We start from the raw sequence: 26,277 nt of genomic DNA on the forward strand, positions 1-26,277 counted from the left end.
GAGCAGGGTGGATCAGGAGGTAGCGATGCCACCCTCAGTCACGCTCAGAGTAGGGCCGATTGGGGGGTTGGAGCACCGCCCCTGTTACACTCAAGGCAGGGTTGATGGGGAGGTTGCGGCACCACCCCCTGTCACACATAGAGCAGGGCCAATCCGGGGGTTGGGGCGCTGCCCCCTGTCACTCACAGAGCAGGGCCCATCAGGGGGTTGGGGAGCTCCCCCCTGTCATGCACAGAGTAGGGCCGATCAGGGGGTTGGGGTGCCACCACTCTCAAACTCAGGGCAGGGCCGATGGGGAGGTTATGGCTCTACCCGGTCACACACAGAGCAGGGCCAGTGGCGGGGGGATGGGGGACCGGGGCGCCGAACCCTGTCACACACAGAGCAGGGCCGATCAGGGGGTTGGGGCGCCGCACCCTGTCACACACAGAGCTTCAGGGTGATCAGGGGGTTGGGGAGCCCCCCCATCAGGCACAGAGCAGGGATGATCAGGGGGTTGGGGCGCCTTCCCCTGTCACGAACAGAGCAGGGCGGATAGGGAGGTTGTGGCCCCGCCCCCTGTCACACACAGAACCGCAGGGTGATCAGGGGTTTTGGGCGCTGCCCCCTGTCACACTGATCCCAGTGCCGGGAGGCCTCTAAGCTCCGCTGATCCCGGTGCTGGCAGGCCTCGCAGCTCCACTGATCCCAGTGCTGGGAGGCATATTACCCTTTTACTATATAGGATAGATGCCTGGTGCACGGGTTGGGGCCGGCTGGTTTGCCCCGAAGGGTGTCCTGGATCAGGGTGGGGGTCCCCACTGGGGTGCCTGGCCAGCCTGAATGAGGGGATGATGGCTGTTTGCAGCTGGTCACACACCCTTCAGGGTGGGGGTTCCCACTGGGCTGCCTGGCCAGTCTGGGTGAGGGGCTGATGGCTGTTTTCAGGCTGATGGGTGACTGAAGCTCCCAACTGCTCCTTTTTTTCTTTCCTTTTTTTATTCTGGGCCAGCTTTAGCTCTGGCTCCAGCTCTTAGGCCTTGGCTGCTGAAAGCAGGTATCTGGTTTGTTTGGGTTCTATAATCGAAACACTGTGTCAACTCCAGCTCTGAGATCCTGGCTGGCTGAAAGCAGGTTTCTGGGGTTTTGTTTAGCTTCTATATTTGTAACAATGTTTCAAACTGCAAGCTCAGAGGCCCACAAGGCAGGAGGGGAATGTTGGTGTCCTTGGTCACTGATGCAAGCAAGCCTCATGTTTGCTTCAAGCTGCCTGGCTGCCGGCCGCCAACTTGGCTGGCAGTTAATTTGCATATCTCGCTGATTAGCCAATTGGAAGGGTAGCGGACGTACGCCAATTACCATGTTTCTCTTTTATTAGATAGGATTGTTTTATAATACCCATTCTGACTGGTGTGAGATTATATCTCATTGTGGTCTTGATTTTAATTTCCTTGATGATTAATGATGTTGAGCATCTTTTCATATGTCTGTTGATCATCTGTATGTATCTTTTGGAGAATACCTTCATGCATGCTTCCCATGTTTTGATTGGGCCATTTTTTTGAGTTGTTTGAGTTTTTCATGTGTTTTATTGGATATAGAAGTAACCTATGTTTCCATTGATAAATGATTGGATAAAGAAGACATGAAAATATATATATATATTAGAAGAGCCTGGTGCACGAAATTCATGCACGGAGGGGCGGGGTCTCTCAGCCCAGCCTGCACCCTCTCAAATCTGGGACCCCTCGAGGGATGTCTGACTGCGCATTTAATGGGCAGTCAGACATCCCTCTCACAATCCAGGACTGGTGGCTCCCAACCACTCACCTGCCTGCCTACCTGATTGCCCCTAACTGCTTCTGCCTGCCAGCCTGATTGATGCCTTACTGCTCCCCTGCCAGCCCTATTGCCCCTAATTGCCCTCCCCTGCCAACCTGGTCACTCCTAACTTCCCTCCCCTGCTGGCCCAGTTGCCCCTAACTTCCCTCCCTTGCTAGCCTGGTCACCCCTAGCTGCCTTCCCCTGCTGGCCTGGTCATACCGAACTGCCCTCCCCTGCAGGCCTGGGTCCTCCCCTACTGCCCTCCCTTTCAGGCCTGGTCCCTCCCAACTGCCCTCCCTTGCAGGCCTGATTGCCCACAACTGCCCTCCCCTGCCAGCCATCTTGTGGTGGCCATCTTGTGTCCACATGGGGGCAGCCATCTCTGACCACATGGAGATGGCCATCAAGTGATTATCAATTTGCATATTATCTCTTTATTATATAAGATATATATATACTGATTTTGAGAGGGAGAGAAAGAGAAACATTAATAAGAGAGAAACATTAATCGGCTACCTCTTGCACACACCCTACAGGAGATAAAGCCCACAACTCAGACATGTGCCCTGAATCAAATCAGCAACCTCTCAGTGCATGGGATGACATTCAACCAACAGAGCCACGCCGTCCAGGGCCAGAGAGAATCTTAAGGCCAGCAATAGAGAGACAGTCAGTTGCCTACAAGTGAGGTCCCATAAGGTTATGAGTTGATTTCTCAACAAAAACATTACAGGCTAGAAAGGAATGGCATGAAGTATTAAAAGTAATGAAAAGCAAGGATCTGAAACCAAGACTACACTATCCATCAATACTATTATTCAAAACTGGAGGTGAAATAAAGAGAGGTCACCATTTTCCCCCTCTCCAAAGAAAAGGCTAAAGGAGTTTTTCATCACCAACCCAGCATTGCAAGAAATGATAAGGGACTGTTGTAAGAAGAAGAAATATATATAGAGAGAGTGACATATGAATAAAAAATAAAAATGGCTATGAATAAGTACCTATCAATAATAACGTTAAATGTACATGAATTAAATGCTCCAACCAAAATATATAGGGTCATACACCATGACAAAGTGGGATTTATTCCATGGATGCAAGGCTGGTACAATATTCTCAAATGAATAAATATGTTATATTGCAGAAACAAAATGAAAGATAAAAATCACATGATCATATCAGTAGACACAGAAAAAGCATTTATCAAAATCCAACACCAATTTTTCATAAAATCTCTCAGCAAACTGGGAATAGAGGGAACACACCTCAGCATAATAAATGCCATATATGACAAGCCTACATCCAACATTATTTTTAATGGGCAAAACTAAAAGTAATTTTCTTAAAAACAGGAACAAGCTGTGGTTGTCCACTTTCACCACTCATTCAACATAGTACTAGAAGTCCTAGCCACAGTGATAAGACAAGCAGAGAAAATAAAAGACATCTAAATTAGAAAGGAGGAAGTTAAACTCTCATTATTCACAGATGACATGATATTGTACATAAAAAACCCTAAAGCAGTGGTTCTCAACCTGCCTAATGCTGTGACCCTTTAATACAGTTCCTCATGTTGTAGTGACCCCCAACCATAAAATTATTTTCATTGCTACTTCATAACTGTAATTTTGCTACTGTTATGAATCATAATGTAAATATCTGATATGCAGGATGTATTTAGGCGATCCCTGTGAAAGGGCCATTTGACACCCCAAAGGGGTCGCAACCCACAGGTTGAGAACCGCTGCCCTAAAGACTCCATCCAAAAACTACCATGTTTAATAAATGAATTTGGCAAAGTAGCGGGATACAAAATTAATATAGAAAAATTGATTGCATTTTAATACTCCAATAGTAAACTCTTAGAAAGAGAAACTAAAACACACATACACAAAACACACACACAAAAACCCCATTTACCATTACAATGAAAAAAATAAGATACCTTAGAATAAACTTAACCAAAGAGGAAAAAAAAAACACAAAAACAAAACAAAACAAAAACCTGTACTCATATAACAATATAACATTGAGAAAAAGAAATAGAGAAATATAGGCTTCCCTTCGCCTCTTCCGAACACGTTTCGGCCTGCGGCTGCTGGATTTTTATGTCCGTCATCCCACCATGCAGCGTGACGCTCCGGAGAAGAAGCCGGAGAAGAAGACAGAAAAACATTTTTTTGAAGCCGTGTCCTTCGGGAAGGGCCTGCTGGCTGGCGGGGTGGCGGCAGCTGTGTCCAAGGCGGCCGTGGCGCCCATCGAGCCGGTGAAGCTTCTGCTGCAGGTGCAGGCGGCATAGTGGACTGTCTGCTGCGGATTCCCCGCGAGCAGGGTTTCCTCACTTATTGGCGTGGCAATCTTGCAAATGTCATTAGTTATTTTCCAACACAAGCTCTAAATTTTGCTTTTAAGGACAAATACAAACAACTTTTCATGTCCGGAGTTAATAAAGAAAAACAGTTCTGGAGATGGTTTTTGGCAAACCTGGCTTCTGGCAGAGCAGCTGGGGCAACATCCTTATATGTAGTATATCCACTAGATTTTGCTCGAACCGGAATAGGTGTTGATGTTGGAAAAGGTGCTGCAGAGCGACAATTCAAGGGTTTAGGTGACTGTATTATGAAAATAGCAAAATCAGATGGAATTATTGGTTTATACCAAGGGTTTGGTGTTCCAGTACAGGGCATCATTGTGTACCGAGCCTCTTATTTTGGAGTTTATGACACAGTTAAGGTAATTTGGGGCTTTAGTATATATTAAATGGTTCGTTTCCTTTTTTAAATTCTTTGTTGTTTAGAGTATTGCATATAGTATTACATGTCTCCTTTTTCCCCTCATTGACCACCCTGGCCACTATCTCCCTTTCCACCCCCCCAACACCCACACATGCCCTCACCCCACTAGTGTCTGTGCCATTGATTATGCTTATATGCATGCATGCAAGGTCCTTTGGTTGATCTCTTACCACCACCACTACCACCACCCCCGCCTTCCCTCTGGAGTTTGACAGTCTGTTTGATGCTTCTCTGTTTCTGGATCTATTTATGTTCATCAGTTGATGTTGTTTATTATATTCCATGAATGAGTGAGATCATGTGATATTTATCTTTATCTGACTGGTTTATTTAGCTTAACATAATGCTCTCCATGTCCATCCATGCTGTTGCAAACGGTAAGATTTCTCTCTTCTTTACAGCAGCGTAGTATTCCATTGTGTACATGTACCAGAGTTTTTCAATCTGCACATCTGTTGGTGGGCACTTGGGCTGTTTCAGATCTTAGCTATTGTGAATTGTGCTGCTATGAACATAGGGGTGCATATGTCCTTTCTGATTGGTGTTTCTGATTGCATGGGATATATTCCTAGAGGTGGGATTACTGGGTCAAGGGAGAGTTCTATTTTTAATTGTTTTATTGTTTTAATTAGTAACATCTTCAGTAGATATGTTTACTTATAATTATATAAATCAAAATAAATGATGGAATAAGAGACATTAAAAAAAGAAATAGAGAAAGATAAAAACAAGTAGAAGCTCTATGTTCATGGATTGGAAGAATTAACATCATTAAAATGTCCCTAGTAGCCAAAGCAATCTGTAAACTCAGTGCAATCCCTATTAAAGTACCATCAGCATAGTTCACAGATCTGGAACAAATATTCCAAAAGTGTATATGGAACAACAAAAAAAAAAACACACAAAAAAACAAAGAGCCACAGCAATCTTGAGAAAAAGGAACAAAGTTGGAGAGAGCACAATACCGGAGATCAGACTATACTACAAAGCCATCATAATAAAAATAGCCTGGTATCCTATCTAATAAAAGAGAAACATGGTAATTGGCGTACGACCGCTACCCTTCCCATTGGCTAATCAGGGCGATATGCAAATTAACTGCCAGCCAAGATGGCGGCCGGCAGCCAGGCAGCTTGAAACTAACATGAGGCTTGCTTGCTTCAGTGATGGAGGACTCTAACGTTCCCCGCCTGCCGCTAGAGGCCTCTGAGCTGGCAGTTTGAAACATAGTTACAAAAATAGAAGCTAAACAAAACCCCAGAAACCAGCTTTCAGCTAGCCGGGATCTCAGACCTGGAGTTGATACAGAGTTTCGATTGTAGAACCTAAACAAACCAGATACCTGCTTTCAGGAGCGGAGGCCTAAGAGCTGGAGCCTCAGAACTAAAGCTGGCCCAGAATAAAAAAAAAAAAGAAAAAGAAAAAAAGGAGCAGTTGAGATCTTCAGTCCCAGCCTGAAAACAGCCCTCAGCCCCTCACCCAGACTGGCCAGGCACCCCAGTGGGGACCCCCACCCTGAAGGGTGTGTGACCAGCTGCAAACAGCCATCATCCCCTCATCCAGGCTGGCCAGGCACCCCAGTGGGGACCCCCACCCTGATCCCGGACATCCTTCAGGGCAAACCAGCCAGCCCCCACCCATGCACCAGGCCTCTATTCTATATAGTGAAAGGGTAATATGCCTCCCAGCACCAGGATCAGCCGAGCCGCGAGGTCTCCCAGCACCGGGATCAGCATGACAGGGGGCATCGCCCAAACCCCCTGATCGCCCTGTGGCTCTGTGAGTGACAGGGGGCGGGGCCACAACCTCCCTATCGGCCCTGCTCTGTTCCTGACAGGGGAAGGCGCCCCAACCGCCTGATCGGCCCTGCTCTGTGCCTGATAGGGGGGAGTTCCCCAACCTCCTGATCACCCTGTGGCTCTGTGTGTGACAGGGTGAGGTGCCCCAACCCTCCCACCCCACGGGCCCTGCTCTGTGTGTGACGGGATAGAGCCATAACCTCCCCATCGGCCCTTCCCTGAGTGTGAGAGTGGCAGTGCCCCAACCCCCTGATTGGCCCTGCTTTGTGGGTGATAGAGGGCAGCACCCCAAATCCCTGATCCGTCCTGCTCTGTGCATGACAGGGCGTGGCGCCGCAACCTCCCCATGGACCCTGCCTTGAGTGTCACAGGGGGCGGTGCCCCAACCCCCCAATAGGCCCTACCCTGAGCGTGACTGAGGGTGGCATCGCAACCTCCCAATCCGCCCTGCTCTGTGCATGACAGGGGGCGGTGCCCCAATTCCCCAATCGGCCCTGCTCTGAGCCCGATCAGGGGCTGCACCTAGGGATTGGGCCTGCCCTCTGCCACCTGGGAGCAGGCCTAAGCCAGCAGGTCATTATCTCCCGAGGGGTCCCAGACTGCGAGAGGGCACAGGCCGGGCTGAGAGGCCCCCCCTCCCCCCCGAGTGCACAAATTTTTGTGTACCGGGCCTCTAGTCCTATATAATAAAAGGCCAGCAACCGTAACAGCATAATGACTAGACTACCAATCAACCAGTCATTATGAGGTGCATTGACCACCTCTTGGTTCCTCCCCCCAGCCTGCAGGCTCGATTGCTGCATGGCCAATGGGGAACCACGGGTAACCGGGGTGGATGTTGGCGGGGCAGGACTGGGGATTGGCGAGTGGACAGAAGGCAGACCTCTTGGTCCCTGCCCTCAGCCCGTAGGCTCAGATCAATCGCCCAGCCAATGGGGAACCAGGGTAAGTGGAGGTGGTGGGGTGGGACTGGGGACTGGCAAGTGGGCAGGAGATGGCCCTGATTACAGGCTAGGCCTAGGGACCCACCCATGCACAATTTTGTGCACTGGGCTTCTAGTGGCACAATAATAGGCATATAGATCAATGGAATAGATCAGAGACCACAGAAATGGACCCATACAGTCAGTTAACATTTGGCAAAGGAAGCAAGAGCATACAATGGAGTTAAGACAGTCTCTTCAATAAATAGTGTTTGGGAAATTGAACAGGTACATGCAAAAAAAAAAAAAAAATGAAACCAGACCACCAACTTACACTATGCACAAAAATAAACTCAAAATGAATAAAAGACTTAAATGTAAGTTGCAAAACCATAACAATCCTAGAAGAAAAAGGGGCAGTAAAATCTCAGACATATTTCATAGCAATATTTTTGCTGATATTGCAACAAAGATAAAATAAAACAGAAATAAAAGAAAATATATACAAATGGGATTATATCAAACTAAACTATTTCTGTACAGAAAAAAAAATTGAAAAGGGAACCCGTTATAAGAGGAGAAGATGTTTGCCAATGACATATCTCATAAAGGGTTAATTTGGTTAATTTCCAAAATATATAAAGAACTCATACAACTCAACAAAAGGAAGACCCACAATCCAATTAAAAAAATGGGGAAAAGGACCTAAATAGATACTTCTCCAAAGAGGACATACAAATGGCCAATAAACATGAAAAAAAATCCTCAATATCACTAATCATCAGAGAGATGCAAATTAAAACTACAATGAGGTGTCACCTCACACCTGCCAGAATGGCTACCATCAATAAGTCAACAAACAAGTGCTGGCAAGGCTGTGGAAAAAAAGAAACCCTAGAATACTGCTGGTGGAAATGCAGACTGATGCAGCACTGTGGAAAACATTATGGAGATTCCTCAAAAAATTAAGAATGGAACTACCATTTGACCAAGCAATCCCACTTCTGAGAATATATCCTAAGAATTCTGAAACACCAATTAGAAGCAATATATACAGCATGTCCTTATGTTCATAGCAGCATAATTTACAACAGCTAAGATCTGGAACCAGACCAAATGCCCATTAGTATATGAGTGGATAAAAAAGCTGTGGTACATACCAATTTAAGCATGGGCCTATGAACAAGAGTCAAGGTTCAATTCCTGGTAGGGCACATGCCAGGGTTACAGGCTTGATCCCCCAGTGGGGGATGTGCTGGAGGCAACCAATCAATGATATTCTCTCTTCGTTGATGTTTCTATCTCTCCCTCTCCCTTCCTCTCTAAAGTCAACAAAAAATATATTTTTTAAAAAGCTGTGGCACATTTACACATGAAATTTATGTGGCTATATAAAAGAAGGACATCTTATCCTTTGAGACAGCCTGGGTCGACCCGGAGATTATTATGCTAAGCAAACTAAGCCAGTCAGAAAGAGAAAAATATCACATGATTTCACTTATATGTGGAATCTAATGAACAAAATAAATTGACAAATAGGTTCAGAAACATGAAACAGACTGACCAATCTCAGAGGGAAGGGAGGTTGGAGATTAACCATAGAACTTATATGTATATATGCATAGACCATGGACACAGACAATAGTGTGGTGAAGGCCTGTTGTGGCACAGGAGCTGGACAGAATTGGCGGAGTAATCACATTGTAACATATAAAAATGTCAAATCACTATATTGTACACTTGAATCTAATATAACCAACATATGACTGTATACTATCTATACTTAAATAAATATGCCATCTTCATTTAAAATATTTTTTAAAGTCTTTCAGAAGGGATTTGCACATAAACTTATACAACCCTTTTATAGGAATTATTTCTGACTTGACTAGATCAAGTATTGTAGAATGAAGTGTAATCCCAATTCCCTTGGCTTAGTACACCTGATAAAGTGGAACTAAATTTTTTGGTTCAAAGCTAATTGTCTTAAGTCCTTACATTGTCACTGGACCAAATCAATTATATTAGCTTTCTACATTACATAAGAAGTTACCACAAATTTAGTGGCTAAAGCAACACACATTTATTGTTTAACAGTTCCTGGTGTAAAGAGTCCTATTTGGCATAATCGGAGCCTCTTCTCAGAATTTTACAAGGTTACTATCAAAGCTAGGCAGACTGTAGTCTCACCAGATACTTGAATGGGGAAAACATCAGTTTCAAGTTTCCCTCAGATTACTGGCAGATTCATTTCCTTGCAGCTAAGGAGATACAGACTCATGGTGACTTTCTCCTTGAAGGCCAGAAGGAGAGAATCTCTGCTGCTTCAGGTCTGTGACTTTTAGACTCTTTTCTAATGGGCTCAAGTTTTAACTAAAATAAATAATTGCCCTTGGTTAATATCTCTTTTAAATTTAAAGTAAATTGATTTGGAACCCTAGTACATCTGCATAATCCCTTCACTTTTGTTTTTGTTTGTTTGTTTGTTTGTTTGTTTGTTTGTTGGAACAGACTCAAGGAGAATGGATTGTATAAGAGTATAGGTCAGTGATGGCGAACCTTTTGAGCTCGGCGTGTCAGCATTTTGAAAAACCCTAACTTAACTCTGGTGCCGTGTCACATATAGAAATTTTTTGATATTTGCAAACATAGTAAAACAAAGACTTATATTTTTGATATTTATTTTATATATTTGAGTGCCATTTAGCAAAGAAAAATCAACCAAAAGAATGAGTTTGTGTGTCACCTCTGACACGCATGTCATAGGTTCGCCATCACTGGTATAGGTCATTAGGAATCATTTCCGAATACTTCTTACCTATACCAACCATGAGAAGTGTACTGAGAAGTCAATATACAGGATCAGACACAAATTCAACTAATTATAGCCTTGAAAATTTCTAAACCAAAAGATTTCTACTTTTACTAGTAATACCTAAATCACAGAACTCATCAATTCTACCAATCATGTCTATATTATTATATTCTGACTTTCTTAGTAGCATGAAATAATCAGCATTTTCTTAAAGCCCTCCTTTATTTACTGAAAGCTTCAAATATTCTTGTATCACTAATGAGGTATATTTTTCTTATAAGTACTATTTTCCATTCTTTTATTTTCTTGTTTCCAGCTTTTCAAAATGTTTTTTATTTAAGTTGAAGCTTCAGTTTAATATAAGATGAGTCTAAGAAGATTTAATGTATGCTTGTGTACCAATAAGCACACTTTCTGATTTTTATAAACAACATATGTTCCACCAAGGCAGTGAGTACTTTGCTGTTATGTTAGCACAAACTATTTCCAATTTGTATTTGTTAAATATTGACTTACACCAAACATTTTCCTGTTGTTTGCTGATTATTTTCCAATACTTTCCAATGGTTTAATATGTAATATAAAGATTGATTACATTTATTTTTCTTGGATATTCAAAAGCCAATATTTAGTTTGACAAGTGATTTTTATTTTTAAAAAATCCTCTGGCCCATCTTTCTGTAATTACATGGAAAAATTGTTTCTCTTCTTAATTAAAGTGCAAGCACAAAAGATAAATATGTGGTCTTCAGTATAAACTCTTTCATATTTTTTTTTAGTTACATAGACTTTTTAGATGTCTTGATGATTCTCAATGAAATTTAAAAAACAAAGTCTACCAGCTTAATTCATGATTCAAATCATTGATGCCTAACAAGTTTAACACACCCAGGATCTGTACATTGTATACTCTTTCTCTATCCCATTCTTTTCTCTATTCCATCTTGTTGTTTGTTTGTTTTTTTGGTGTGTGTTTTTGCCCCTGTATTCTATAAGTTCCCATGTCAATTGTTTCCAATGTCACAGGTTAAAATAAGCAACATTTGCCTTTTTTACTATCCTCTGTTACTAGCTTTATCTAGTTTTTTTTTTTCTTCTTTGTTTTTCAGACCTGTCAGGTGAAAAGAATGCTTTACAATTCCCTTTATGCCATGTGTAATTGAATTTTCATTTCTTTTTAGTGTTTTCTCTTTAAGCATTCACTAATTCTTTTTTCTGTGTTCTGATAAATTAATAGCTTCCTTTCTGTAGTAGTAGTCTCCATGTGTTTTACTTCAACTATATCATTTTATAGGTACAATGATTGAGCCCATATAGTACATGCTTCCTAAATAATTACAGTTGTTGGGACCAAAAAATTTCCCCAACTTCAGTGAAAATGTAAGATAAAAATCTTACTCAGTGAGAAAATGCTTTGTATCTTGGAAAAGATAATAAGACAGAATTATTTTTTTTATCCTCAACATATTCTAAAATAAATCAAATAATTTTACTATACAAAAAAACATACTGTTGCCATATAATGTATATTTAGTATGGGAATATACATTGCTAAAAACACTATAGAGAAGATGGTGGCATAGGTAAATGTGGTACTTGCCATCTCCCATAACCACATCAAAATTACAACTAAAATACAGAACAACCATAATTCAGAACCTCCTGAAAGCTGGCTGAATTGAAGTCCTACAACTAGAGGAGTAAAGAAGAAACCACATGGGATTAGTAGAAGAGGCAGAGGCATGGAACAGGCTGGTCCAACACCCACATGTGGTATTTTTTATTTGCGAGTGATATCTAGTCTGTTGAGGCCTTCCATGAGAAACAAGGGGTCCTAGCCCCACACCAGACCACTCAGCCCAGGGTTGCAGTGCTGTGAAGAAAAGCCCCTGTAACTTTGAACTATAAAAACCAGTGGGGATTGTGGTTGAGTGACACTGAGGCTGCTGGAGACCCAGGCAGTTCCTCTTAAAGGGCAAGCACATAGACTTACTCAGACTTGCTCACTCTGAGATCCAGCCCTGGCGCAGTAGCTGGGGTGGAGGAGAGGGGGTCCAGGGACATACAGTAAAAAACTGGATTGTCTGACATCAGAGCAAGAACTTGGGGGAAGCTTTCTCCGAGACAGGGGTGCCTGTAGAGGCCATTGTTCCTATGGCGAGATGTCCCCTTTCACAGAGCTGACTCCCAGGCTACATATCTGAGTCTCTGTCAACCTAGCTCACACTGTTCACTCCACCTTGGTGATTCCCTGAGACCCCACACCATCCAGTTTGCAGCCTCATCCAAGTTGTTTGCAGATGCTTTTCGATATAAATGGCCTGTCTTGGCTCAGGCTTCAGACTTTCTTAAAATATCTCAAAAAACACTAGCTGGCATCAGGATGCCCCATATCCTATATAATAAAACCCTAATATGCAAATTGACCAAGCGGTGGAACTACCAGTCACTATGACATGCACTGACCACCAGGGGGCAGACACTCAATGCAGGGCTGCCCCCTGATGGTCAGTGTGCTCCCACAGGGAGAGCACTGCTCAGTCAGAAGCCAGGCTCATGGCTAGCAAGCGCAGCAGCAGCGGTGGGAGCCTCTCCCACCTCTAAAGCAGCGCTAAAGGACTAAGCTGACAGGCAGACATCCCCCAGTGGGGACTGTGAAAGGGCACAGACTGAGTTTAGGGACCCCTCCACCAGTGCATGAATGTCATGCACTGGGCCTCTAGTCATTCAATAAGAGGCCCCAGATCTAGCACTAGCTTTAGCCTACCTTGGTTCACAGGTTGGGCTCTCTTGGGCCCTTCTAAGACCAACACTAGTAGCAGACATCTGAAGATTACTCTGTATCTCCTGATGGGTGGCTGCAGTCAGGGCACAGAAAGTGGCTGACTTTGCACCTCCCAGAAGGCCCCAGAGCCAGAGCACCCAGTGGACAGTTTCAGACCATGCCCAATTACACTTTTCACATCCATGAGTGACACAGTCAAGGACCAAACTCATGAGCACTTAAGCCCCACTGAAGCAAGTCCTGCTCTATTAGGGTATCTCCTGGCACTGCAGCTCTTCTGCTGTAGTCACAGCTGGTCCTCACAGCTATTTACACTGAGAGTCAATTCCTTCCAGTGATGCCAACAGCAATCAAAGCTCAACTACAACAAGACAGTGCACAAGCCTACACAGGAGCATCCCTAGTGTATCCAGCTCAGGTAACATGGGAGGCTGAGCCACATGGCCCTACAGGACACTTACTACACATAGCCATTCGACCAATTCCAGGAGACATAGCAGTTCTACCTAATACATAGAAACAAACACAGGGAAGCAGCCCAAATGCAGAGACAAAGAAATATGTCACAAGTAAAAGAACAGAAGAAATCTCCAGAAAAAGAACTAAATGAAATGAAAGCAAGCAAACTACTAGATACGGAGTTTAAAACAATGGTTATAAAGATGATCAAGGATCTTAATGAGAACTACAAGGGACTTAGTGAGAATTTCAAGAATCTTAGTATGAATTTCAATGAGTTAGTGAGAACATCAAAGACATAAAAAGGACCAATCAGAAATCATGGATACACTAACTGAAATGAAGAATAATTTACAGGTAATCAACAGGATAGTATAGGATGCTGAGAATCAAGTCAGCAATTTGGAATATGGGGAAACAAAAAAATACCCATTCAAAAGAGCATAAAGAAAGAAAGAATCCAATAATATGAAGATAGTGTGAGGAGCCTCTGAGACAACTTCAAGCACACCAATGTTCACATCATGGGGGTGCCAGAAGGAGAAGAGAGACTCCAAGATATTTAAAACCTATTTGAAGAAATGACAGAAAACTTCCCCTACCTGGTAAAAAAAAAAAAAAAATACATTTACAAATCCAGGAAGCCCAGAGTCCCAAACAAGAGGAACCTTAGAGGCCCACACCAAGACACTTCATAATTAAAATGCCAAAGGTTAAAGACAAAGAGAGAATCTTAAAAACAGCAAGAGAAAAGCAGGTAGTGACCTACAAGGAAATACCCATAAAACTATCAGCTTGTCAGCTGATATCTCTGCAGAAACTTTGCAGGCCATAAGGGAGTAACAAGAAATATTCAGTGATAAATAGCAAGGACCTGCAACCAAGTTTACTCTACCTAGTAAATATATCATTTAAGGTTGAAAGTCAGATAGAGAGCTTCAAAAGACAAGAAAAAGCTAATGGAGTTCATCACCACCAAACCAGTATTATATGGAACTAGAGGCCCAGTGCATGAATTTATGTACTGGTGGGATCAGACCAGCCTGCCCCTATTGGGGCTGATCAGGGGTGGAGCCAGCTGCGGGGAAGGGCCACTGGAAGTTGGCTGGCTGGCCCCACCCCTGATTTGGGGGGGGGGGACAATCCCTCTTGGTCTAACTTCCCATTGAACTCTCCATCAAAATCCAGGTCAAGGAGTCAATTTGCATATTAGCCTTTTATTATATAGGATGTTGAAATGTTGAAGGGTATTCTTTTTTGTTTGTTTGTTAATACTTCCCCAAGGATATTTTTCCCATTGATTTTTAGAGAGAATGGAAGAGACAGAGAGAGAAACATTGATGTCAGAGAGACACATTGATCGATTGCCTCCCACATGTGGCTTGACCAGGGCCGGGGATCGAGCCTGCAACTGAAGTATGTGCCTTTGACTGTAATCAAACACAGAGCCCTTTGGTCTGTAGGCTGATGCTCCAGCCACTGAGCCAAACTGACCAAGGTGAAGGGTATTTTTTAAGAATAAGATTTTCCTTTAAAAGATAAAAATATGAACAATCAAATGGCAATAAATATATATCTATCAATAATTGAACCTAAAAATCAAAATAAATTAACAAGGAAGCTAATGAACAAAATAAACTAATGAATAAAATGAAATCAGAAGCATGTGTATGGAGCGGCTATAGGGTTAAGCCTCAGACTGACCTGTGGTAGGGCCATAAAAAAGTCCCAGCTTGGAGGGCAGAGCCCTCCTAGCATAATTAAGCTTAACCTTATAGTCCTCCCTAGTTCCTTCCTAGGTAACTAATGGGCTGTAGAAAGTGCAGCAAGTGCTGCCAAAACAAGGTGAAACTCACAAGAACATTGTAAACATGTTGACCACTTCCCTTGTTTTGCTTTGTGTGCTCCGACTATAAAATAAAGCTTGGGCTAGCAGGCTGGGTCCCTCTGTGTCCTCATCCAGGCTCGGGAGATTTACCTAACCTCAGCTGTGATTTCTTTGTCTGTCTTCTTTAATCCTTCACCACCCCTCCTCAGGATCACTGAACTTGGCTGTACTGGATGTGGTTAAGGCATGAAAACATGGAACAAACTGACAAATCTCAGACGGAAGGGGTGGGAAGATATTAACCAAAGAACTTATATTTATACTAGAGGCCCGATGCATGAAATTCGTGCAAGGGGCTTGGCCCTCACAGCCACAGCTTCCTCAGCCATCACAACCCCAATTTTGTCCGAAAGGTTGTTCAAATGGTTGTTCTGCAGTTTGGTCTAATTAGCATATTAGCTCTTTATTATATAGCAGTGATGGCGAACCTTCTGAGCTCGGCGTGTCAGCATTTTGAAAAACCCTAACTTAACTCTGGTGCCATGTCACATATAGAAATTTTTTGATATTTGCAACCATAGTAAAACAAAGACTTATATTTTTGATATTTATTTTATATATTTAAGTGCCATTTAACAAAGAAAAATCAACCAAAAAAATGAGTTTGCGTGTCACCTCTGACATGCGTGTCTTAGGTTCGCCATCACTGTTATATAGGATATGCATTACTTATAGTCACAAATAATAGGGTGATGAATGCTGGAGCTGGGGTAACTGGGTGGAGGTGGGCAATGGGGGTGAATGATGAGGTATATCTAGAATACTCTAAACAATAATGATTTAAACAATAAAATAAAACACTTTAGATATTTCCTTAGTGGTATTGATTTAAGCATACCTATAAGTAATTCTACTAAATATATACAAAATGGAAATGCATCTATATGTGGAAAAATTATTAAATATAATCAAAATGGAACTACACTAATAAAAGAGAAAGATGCAAATTGACCGTACCTTCACGATCCCCATCAACCAATTAGGAGTGAGCATGCAAATTAACCCAACAAATATGGCAGGTTAATTTGCAAATGCAGGTGCTGGGCAGCCTGGGGTGGGGCGGGATGCTTGAGTCATCGCCATGGCAACAACACAGGCGTTCCACACCACCCCAGCCACTCTGGGCCCCTGGGCAGCATGGGAAGGCATAAAGGCTGCTTCAGCTGAAGCAAAGGCTGTGCCGGCAGCCATGGGAAGGAAGGCCCATTCTTGCATGAATCTTCATGCACTGGGCCTCTAGTCTGTAATAATAAACGTGTAATATGCTAATTAGGATGGACATCCTTCCGGACAGCCTTCAGTCCTTTCAGACAAAGCCAGGGCCACGAGGGAAGCCCGGGTCCCAGATGCCTACCAGCAGCCGGAGGGAAGCCCACATCCCAGGTGCCTACTGGTGGCCGGAGGGAAGCCTAGGTCCCAGTTGCCAGAGGGAAGCCGGTGCAGGCAGCCAGGGGAAGGAAGGCCTACTCTTGCATGAATGTCATGCATCAGGCCTCTAATTAACTATAGTAGCCAAAGTTTAGTACTAAGAAAATATCCATCAACTACAAAATGGATAAATAACATGTTGTATTAATTCAAGGATCTTTTACAAGTAATGAAAATTGTTATACAGAATGAAATATTACATAATATTGAACAAAGAAAGATATTTAAAAAGAGATGTTATGGTTTAATTATATACATTTTGAAAACAGTGAAAAAAATAACCTTTGGTATTAAAATTCAAAATAGATGTTTCTTTGGAGGAAGGGGAGGTAGGGATATAATTTGTTTTGCTAAAAAAAGAGCCACATGTCACAACACATTAAAAAACTCATCTCCCCCCACTATTTCATAATGCTGCCTCTATCTGCTTCTATTATGTGCAAAAAGTCTGCGTTTGTGTGGCCATTTGTAAGCATCCTATTGTATTTCTTTGGTATATAAATATATATATATATATATATTAGGGGCCTGGTGAGAAAAATTCATGCACTGGGGGGGTGGCCCCTCATCCAGCCTGCCCCCTCTCACATACTGGGAGCCCTCAGGGGATGTCCTACTGATGGCTTAGACCCGCTCCCTGCTCCTCTTGGGGAGCGGGCCTAAGCTGCAGTCTGGCCTCTCTTTGGGGGCTGATCAGGGGAAGGCACCAGCCCCATCACCCCGCAGCTGCAGCCACTGCCAGTCACCACAGCCACCAAGGTATTTTCATCAACACGGACTCCAGTCCCTTCACCATGAAAAAATGACAACTTTCTTTATACATTTTCAAGATGTGTCTTTCATAGGATATGACATTTCTTTTATTATTTTTTTATCCTCACCTGAGGATATGTTTCAATTATTTTTAGAGAATTTGGAAGAGAAAGGGAAAGACAGAGAGAAACATCAAGGTGAGAGGAACACTTTGATTGGTTGCCTCCTGCATGAGCGCTGACCTGGGCCCCAGCCAGGGAACAGCCTGCAACCTAGGTACATGCCCTTGATTAGAATTGAAACCAGACCCTGCGGTAGGCAGGCTGAGGAAATATCCACTGAGCCAAACCAGCTAGGGCAGGATATGACATTTCTTAGTGCTCCAGCAGTGGACTTTCGTTTTTTTCTCCAGGAGTGAGGTGGAAGAACCCTACATCACCTTCTTGTATCCTTATTACCCAAGTTACTAAGAATATTACCAGTGGCATACAGGGAGCTTAGCCACTGAGCAGTCAGAAAAGGTGTTTCCTCTGTAGTTCACACCAATCCCCATCTTGGCCCCTTCCCAGGCGTAAGGCCTTAGGCCGGGCATTAAGCCTGGGCAGCAGACCCCCAGCCCTGTGCGATCACCGTCTCTGCCTCTGCCCAGGCCTCAGGCTTATGGCTGGGGCATTAGGCCAGGGCAGGGGACCCCCAGCCCGTTCTGATTGCCTACCCAGGCCTCAGGCCTCTGGCTGGGGCATTAGGTCTGGCAGGGGACCCCTAAAGCGCTCTGATCACAGGCTCTTCCCTGCCCATGCCCAAGGGGTGTTAGGCCAGGGCAGGGGACCCCCAGCCCACTCAGATCATCTACCCAGGCCTTAGGCCTCTGGCTAGGGCATTAGGTCTGGGCAGGGGACCCCTAACCTGCTCTGATCACAGGCTCTGCCCTGCCCATGCCCAAGGGGTGTTAGGCCTGGGCAGGGGACCTCCAGGCTTCTGGCCAGGGCGATCGCCAGCTCTGCCTCCCCGGGGGGCGTCTGGCACTGCCCACCCTGCCTCCCCAGTCCCTGATCTGCAGCCTGGATCCTGGGGTGGTGTTTGGTGCTTCCCACCCCACCTGCAGTATGCAAATTTAATGGCCATCTTTGTTGGGTTAATTTGCATACTCTTCTGATTGGCTGGTGGGTATAGCGAAGGTATGGTCAATTAGCATCTTTGTCTTTTATTAGTGTAGATACACACACACTGAGTGGCCAGATTATTATGACCAACTGATGTTTGTAAGCAAATTAGCCATACAGTGCATCATTTGGGATATGGAAGCAAAGGCCTGTTCGAACAACTTTCCTGTCTGCAGTTACCGAGATAAAACATCCCCAATTCACACAGGAACACAAGGATTGGACAGTTGAGCATTGAAAAAAAGTCATGTGATCCGATGAATCATGTTTCCAGTTGCATCATGCAGATGGCAGAGTGAGAATTTGGTGGAAACAGCATGAAAACATGCACCCCACATGCATGAGTACAACCCTTCAAGCTGGTGAGGGCAGTGTTATGGTTTGGGCATGTTTTCTTGGCATGATTTGGGCCCTTTAATTCATGTGGAACAATGTCTGAATAGCACAACATACCTAAGTATCATTTCTGATCAAGTTCATCCTATCAGGTTGATGGCATATCCCAATGGAGATGGCTTCTTCCAACAAGACAATGCACCATGTTGCAGTGCTCATATGGTGCAGGAGTGGTTTCAAGAACATGAGGGAGACTTTACTTTGCTTAGGTGGCCCCCACAATCACCATATCTGAATCCAATTGAGCATGTGTGGGATGAATTTAAAAGAGCCATCAAGCAGCTGGTCCCACAACCATCAAATCTCACAGAACTGAACAGTGACATTCATCAGGCATGGTGTCAGATTGTTCGCATCACCTTTCAACATCTTGTGGAGTCAATGCCAAGAAGACTCGCTGCAGTATTGAAGGCAAAAGGTGGCCCAAGAAGTACTGATGATGTGGTCATAATAATCTGGCCACTCAGTGTATATATATATATATATATATATATATATATATATATATATATATATCTAGTCCTAATTAATATACCATGTAATTGATCTAGATATTTTGTCTTCCTCATCCACAACATTATTCTTAACATTATCTTGGATATTTTTAACTCACTATTACTTCAATATTATCATATTATCACTGGTTGTATTTAGATATTGCTAGCAAACTTCAAGTGTACACAAGTTATTAATCAAATCATATAATGGTTAAGCTGCCATATTTGAATTATTTCCAAAATTGTTTGGAATATTCTTGATTATTGTAATTTTAAATGAATTTTAAAATCATATTGTCAATTTCTAAAATAAAGCATGCTGAGATTTCAATTGAGATTGCATTGGTAATTTACTTTTTAACAATGTTGAGTGTTCTCTTTGTAAATACGGATATTTCTCCTGTAATTAAGGTCTCTTTTAATTTCTTTCAGCAATGTTTTGTAGTTTTCAAAATAAAGGCCATAAATACACAGGGCAGTAAAAAAGTGAGTTTACAGTTGTTCTTATGAAAAAAAGAATACAATACACTGGGTGGTAAAATAGTGAGTTTAGCCTTAACCGGTTTGGCTCAGTGGATAGAGCATTGGCCTGCGGACTCAAGAGTCCCAGGTTCGATTCCAGTCAAGGGCATGTATCTTGGTTGCGGGCACATCCTCAGTGGGGGGTGTGCAGGAGGCAGCTGATCGATGTTTCTCTCTCATTGATATTTCTAACTCTCTATCCCTCTCCCTTCCTCTCTGTAAAAAATCAATAATATAAATTTAAAAAAATAGTGAGTTTACAGTTACTCTTATCCTATATAATAAAACGGTAATATGCAAATTGACCCTAAAGACAGAGTGACCAGGAACAACTGGTTGCTATGACCTGCACTGACCATCGGGGGCATATGCCTAACTCAGGAGCTCTGCTCAGCCACAAGCCAGACTTTGGCAGGAGCCTCTCCTGCCTCTGTGGCGCTAAGAATGTCCGACTGCGGCTTACGTCAGTTCCCTGCAGAGAGCAGGCCTAAGCCACAGTCAGACATCCCCCAAGGGCTCCTGGACTGCAAAAGGGCACAGGCTGGGCTGAAGACCACCCGCCAGTACACGAAATTTTGTGAACTGATCCTCTACTGGAAAAATAATACAATGATTAATAAATAATAATGCAAGAATAAATAAATACTTTGCCCTACCTTGTATATATATAGAATACATAGACATCAAATTGATATCCTATTTTTAAACATTAGTACCTCTTTATTTTCCATATTTGTAATGGAATCAGTTATGCACATCACACTTTTACTCTTTATAAAATTTGAATTAAGTTCAGAACAGATCAATCAAAAGAGAGAGAGAGTCCATGGAATTATATTATAATAAGATTTATGTCATTTATGATCTTCAATACTAAAAAAAGATGTTTCAGATTGGGGGGAAAAAGTCTAGAAAAAGGATCAATAGGTGAAAAAAGAAAAGTGAGAGGCAAAATTCAACTTAAGACTTAATAGTGGATATGCTAACAAATAGTTAAATCCAAAGATAGAGTGACATGTTATAAAAAATAGCAAATTATTCATCAATGAAGATATTTAAACTCCTGGTAGAGGAAAATCAAGCACGAAATGGGCTAAAAGGCCAGCTTAATTTTAAAGACTCTTCCTCTAAGTTTCATAATGCTTAGACTATGTATTTGCTCCATATCTGCTATTTTCAGTATGTTAGGCTGCACATTTAAGTTCAGGATAAAGAAAATAACAGTTTCCCCTTTGCTAATTTCTATTGAGATGATTTTTTTTTATTTCATTCATTCATTCATCACATATTTATTTAACTTAGGTTAAACTGGATCTGAACTAGGTATTAGAACTACCTGAAGAAAGTAAATGCATGCTTTCAGAGGTTCACAGAAAACTGGCTATATAAAATAAATATATAGTACGTGAGTAGTACATACATAAGGTTGTATTTAATTCAGTCTAAGGCTGTGGTTCTCAACCTTCCTAATGCTGCAACCTTTAATATAGTTCCTCATATTGTGGTGACCCCCAACCATAAAATTATTTTCGCTGCTACTTCATAACTGTAATTTTGCTACTGTTATGAATCGTAATGTAAATATCTGATATGTAGGATGTATTTTCATTGTTACATATTGAACATAATTAAAGCATCGTGATTAATCACAAAAACAATATGTAATTATATATGTGTTTTCCACTCTTAGGCGACCCCTGTGAAAGGGTCGTTTGACCCCTAGAGGGGTCGCGACCCACAGGTTGAGAACCACTGGTCTAAGGGACCCTAAGAGAGGATGTGCATTTCATCTGAAAAATATATAGGAATGATTAGAAGTAACCAAGTAAAAAAGAGTTGGAAGGGCATTCCAGGCCTAGGGAACTGCATAGACCAAGAAAGTGAGGGTTAGGAACTTGAGTTATAAGATCTGAGTTCTGAATTTTTCTTCTTTTATACATCACTAAAGGCCCTGTGCATGAAATCTGTGCACGGGCGGGGTCCTTAGGCCTGGCCAGAGATCAGGGGCTATCAGGGCTGTCTTGCCCAGTCCAGAATAGGGCTGGGCCAGCCAGGGCCTGTCAGTTGCTGGCCGAGGCCTGGAGGCCTGTGGACAGAGCCTGCCAGCTGCCAGACAAGGCCTGCCGGATGGGCGGAGGGAAGTGGGGAGGGACCAGGGGAGGTTGGCTGGCCGTGGAAGGTTGGCTGTGGGAGTGCACTTTCCACCAGGGGGCAGCTCCTGCGTTCAGTGTCTGCCCCCTGGTGGTCAGTGTGTGTCAGAGCAACTGGTCAACCTGTCGTTCTGGTCATTCTGGTCTTTCAGTCATAATAGTCACTTAGGCTTTTATATATATATAGATATTTGGATTATCAGATTTCATTTTTTGCTTCGTTTTTGGATATTTCTCTTTGTTGTATCTTTTTCTTTGGGCATTATTTGCAGGATTAACTGTTTGTAAAGACATTGAAACATACTAGTAAAGTCAATAACATTTTTCCCACTTTTATTTATGGATTAACATTTGGAGAATTTGGGGTTGTCTCAGTAAGAATAGTCTATTCAAAAGATTTTTAAAATGTTCTTCCTGATATAATGCACAAAATGAGGAAGAGGAAGCTTGAGTTCCCGTCTATATATATAAAAGACTAAGTGACCAGCCATCCATCCATTCAACCATCTGACCAACCAGCCAGTACATATGATGCACACTGGCAATTTAAAAATAAATGTTGACTCATGAATGCATGATACTTATAAAGCTCTCACTGGTACCAATTGCACGAGTGTGTCTGTTGTTTTTATATCATGTCTTTGTTATTGTTATATCATGTTGTTATTATTTATTTACTAGAGGCCCAGTCCGTGAAATTCATGCACTGGAGGGGGGGATTCCTCAGCCCGGCCTGCGCCCTCTTACAGTCTGGGACCCCTTGGGGGATGTCTGCCTTCCAGTTTAGGCTCAATCCCTGATTGGGCCTAAGCCAGCAGTCAGACATCCTTCTCACAGTCTGGGACTCCTTGTTCTTTACTGCTCGCCTGCAGCAGAGGTAGTAGAGGCTCCCACCACTGCCACTGTGCTCACCAGCTGTGAGCCTGGCTTCTGGCTGAGTGGCGCTCTCCCTGTGGGAGCGCACTGACCATCAGGGGGCAGCTCCTGCATTGAGAGTCTGCCCTCTGGTGGTCAGTGTGTGTCATACAACTGCTTGTTCTACTGGTCGTTCAACCGTTTGGTCGATTTGCACATTAGGGTTTTATTATATAGGATTAATCAATTTATATATTATTTTCATACACATTTCATAAAGAAAACATTGCTAGTTTGCTTTAATCTCTGACATTTCTATTATAGAGAAAGGGCAAATAGTGATATTAAAATATTACTTCTAATTAAATACCTTTCAATGTGCACGAATCTGTACACCGAACCACTAGTACATTCATAAGATGGTATGGATGCAAAACTGGACAAAACTGTGACTTTGGAGGGGCCCTGATAAAGAGCCTAATTGAGATGAGCAGTGTTACTGGATTGATAAAATATGGCAGCAGAGTTTTATGTTAACAAAAATAACTGTGAAAAGCTTTAGCATTAGTACTTTTAGTAGCAATAGCTACTGTGTCTGTCTTTGCTTTAGCAGCTGTTTTATGTGGGTGACAGGCTGACAGGAGAACAATCAGGGTTTATTTCTGGTTGAATTTTTAGTTTCTTCTTTCATATGCAGGTTATTGTTTGAGAAGAAATGTACCCATATTCTCTGCTTTGTCAGCAGTCTTCCTTTTCAAGTTTTTGAAGCTTGTCATAGATAGCGAGCACACAAGTGAACTTTTTAAAGCTTTTCATTGTATGTGCATGATGTCCTCTATGACTTTGAGTTTGAAATAAGTAAAATGAAGTTATCCATGCTTAAAAATTAGGATTTGGCATATTGCAACATAACTACTTCAAACTGCAAAATTGCTGGTATCGCTGTGGAATTTTATCAGTCTGGCTTGCCTAGTGCACTACTGGTTTTCAGTAAATGTTGAAATAAATCATAATAATGGGCTTTCAAATCTGACTGGAGCCTGAGTAATTCCACTTATTTTGAGAAAGTGGGTTACTTTAATTGTGTAAGTATATTAACCTGAAAACTTTATTATATGGCAAATTTATTCTAATGAATTTCTCCCGGATAAAGTAAGGCATTTCTGAAGATACATGAATGCTTTCAGTCTAGAGTACCAATTAATTCACTACAGAGGTACTTTTCCAAATGGCACTCTAGTAAACTGAGTTAATCTTGTGCCTAATCACCTTTAGAATCAACATTCTAACAGGAAGTGTCTGGATATTTGCCAAACAAAATGATTTAAAGCAGTAGTAACTGAAAACTGAAAATCTTGGTTAATACAATTTTCTTTAAATATCAAGAATGATGGGTGGTAACTCTTTCTGAGATCTCAGAATGAATAAGAAAAACATTAGAGGAATTTTTATCCTCTACAGATTTAGAGGAGATCGCCATGACATTACAAATGCAGATTATTCCATAAAATAAAACACACACACACACACACACACACACACACACAGGCATACACACACTTAATGGGAATAATGAGCAAGATATTTCTAATTACTTTGAAATAACATTTACTGAGTGCTTAAAATGTATATATTATTTTAAGTGCATCATCTTGCCCTAGCCAGGTGGCTCAATTCGTTAAAGATCACTCCATATACCAAAAAATGTGGGTTTAATTCCTGGTCAGGTCTCATACATAGGTTGCAGGTTTGATCCCTAGTCAGGGCAGGTACGGCAGGCAACTGACCAATGTTTCTCATATTACTGTTTCACTCTCTGTCTCTCTCTCTTTCTCTGTCTTTCTCCCTTCCAATCTAAAATCAATAAATGCATCCCTGAGTGAGAATAAAAATAAAAATAAAAAATTAATGCATCACCCTGACTGGTTTGGCTCAGTGGAGAGAGCATTGGCCTGTAGACTGAAGGGTCCCAGGTTGGATTTTGGTCAAGGGCATGTACCTTGGTTGCGGGCACATCCCCAGCAGGAGGTGTGCAGGAGGCAGCTGATTAGTGTTTCTCTCTCATTGATGTTTCTAACTCTCTATCTCTCTCCCTTCCTCTCTGTAAAAATCAACAAAATATATTTTTTTAAAAAATTAATACATCATTTCATTTAATTCTTATAAAAATATAATAAACTAGAGACCTGGTGCATGAAAATTCATGCACTGGAGGGGGTGGTCTCTCAGCCTGGCCTGCCCCCTCTCATAGTCTGGGAGCCCTCAGGGGTGGGAGGTAATCTGGTGATCAGAGAAAGGCAACGCCACATCACACCTCTGCTGCTGCCACTGCTGGCAGCACAAGCCTCGGCCGGCCCTGGTTACCTGAGCCTCGGGCAGCCCTGAGTGGCTGGGGGACTGAGGGGACTGGGGGGCTCCATAGAGAGATACACAGAGCAGCTGGGCCCTCAGGCCGTGCAACACACCTGCCACTCCAGCAGGGCTTAGGGGACTTGGCGTCACCATCTTGGGGCTGTGGGCACTGCCATATTTTAGGGCCTGGCAGTCAATTAGCATATTGCCTCCTTATTGGCTATGGGTGCCGCAATCTTTGCAATGGCATGAAGGTCAATTAGCATATTCCCTCTTTATTAGATAGGATTAGAAAAGTAGCTATCTTTATAGATAAATAAGATGTTTTACAGAGAGGTAAAGTCATTTAATATAGATCACAGCTAATATCAACACTTTTAGGCAATACATTATATCAGGGCAAATTTATGCTGAGCATATGGTCAATGATGGTATATAAATTCATTTTTTATTTTATAAAGAATACTAGAGGCCCGGTGCACAAAGATTTGTGCACTCGGGGGGAAGGAGGGGTCCCTCAGCCTGGCCTGTGCCCTCTCGCAGTCTGGGACCCCTCGGGAGATAACGACCTGCTGGCTTAGGCCTGCTCCCGGGTGGCAGAGGGCAGCCCCAATCCCTAGGTGCAGCCCCTGGTTGGGCTCAGAGCAGGGCCGATTGGGGAGTTGGGGCGCTGCCCCCTGTCATGCACAGAGCAGGGCCGATAAGGGATTTGGGGCACCGCCCCCTGTCACACACAGAGCATGGTAGATCAGGGGGTTGGTGCACCGCCACTGTCACACTCAGGGCAGGGCTGATGGGGAGGTTATGGCTCTACCCCATCACACACAGAGCAGGGCCCATGGGGGGTGGAGGAGGGTTGGGGCGCCATACCCTGTCACACACAGAGCCACAGGG

General features: G+C 42.9%; 1 pseudogene; it reads left to right on the forward strand.

Moving 5' to 3' along the window:
- Window positions 1-3,928: 3,928 nt before the first annotated feature.
- Window positions 3,929-7,530, forward strand: LOC132231860 (ADP/ATP translocase 4-like; annotated as a pseudogene).
- Window positions 7,531-26,277: the final 18,747 nt, after the last annotated feature.

The sequence above is a fragment of the Myotis daubentonii genome, chromosome 3 (genome assembly GCF_963259705.1).
Source record: "Myotis daubentonii chromosome 3, mMyoDau2.1, whole genome shotgun sequence".
NCBI classification, from domain to species: Eukaryota; Metazoa; Chordata; class Mammalia; order Chiroptera; family Vespertilionidae; genus Myotis; species Myotis daubentonii.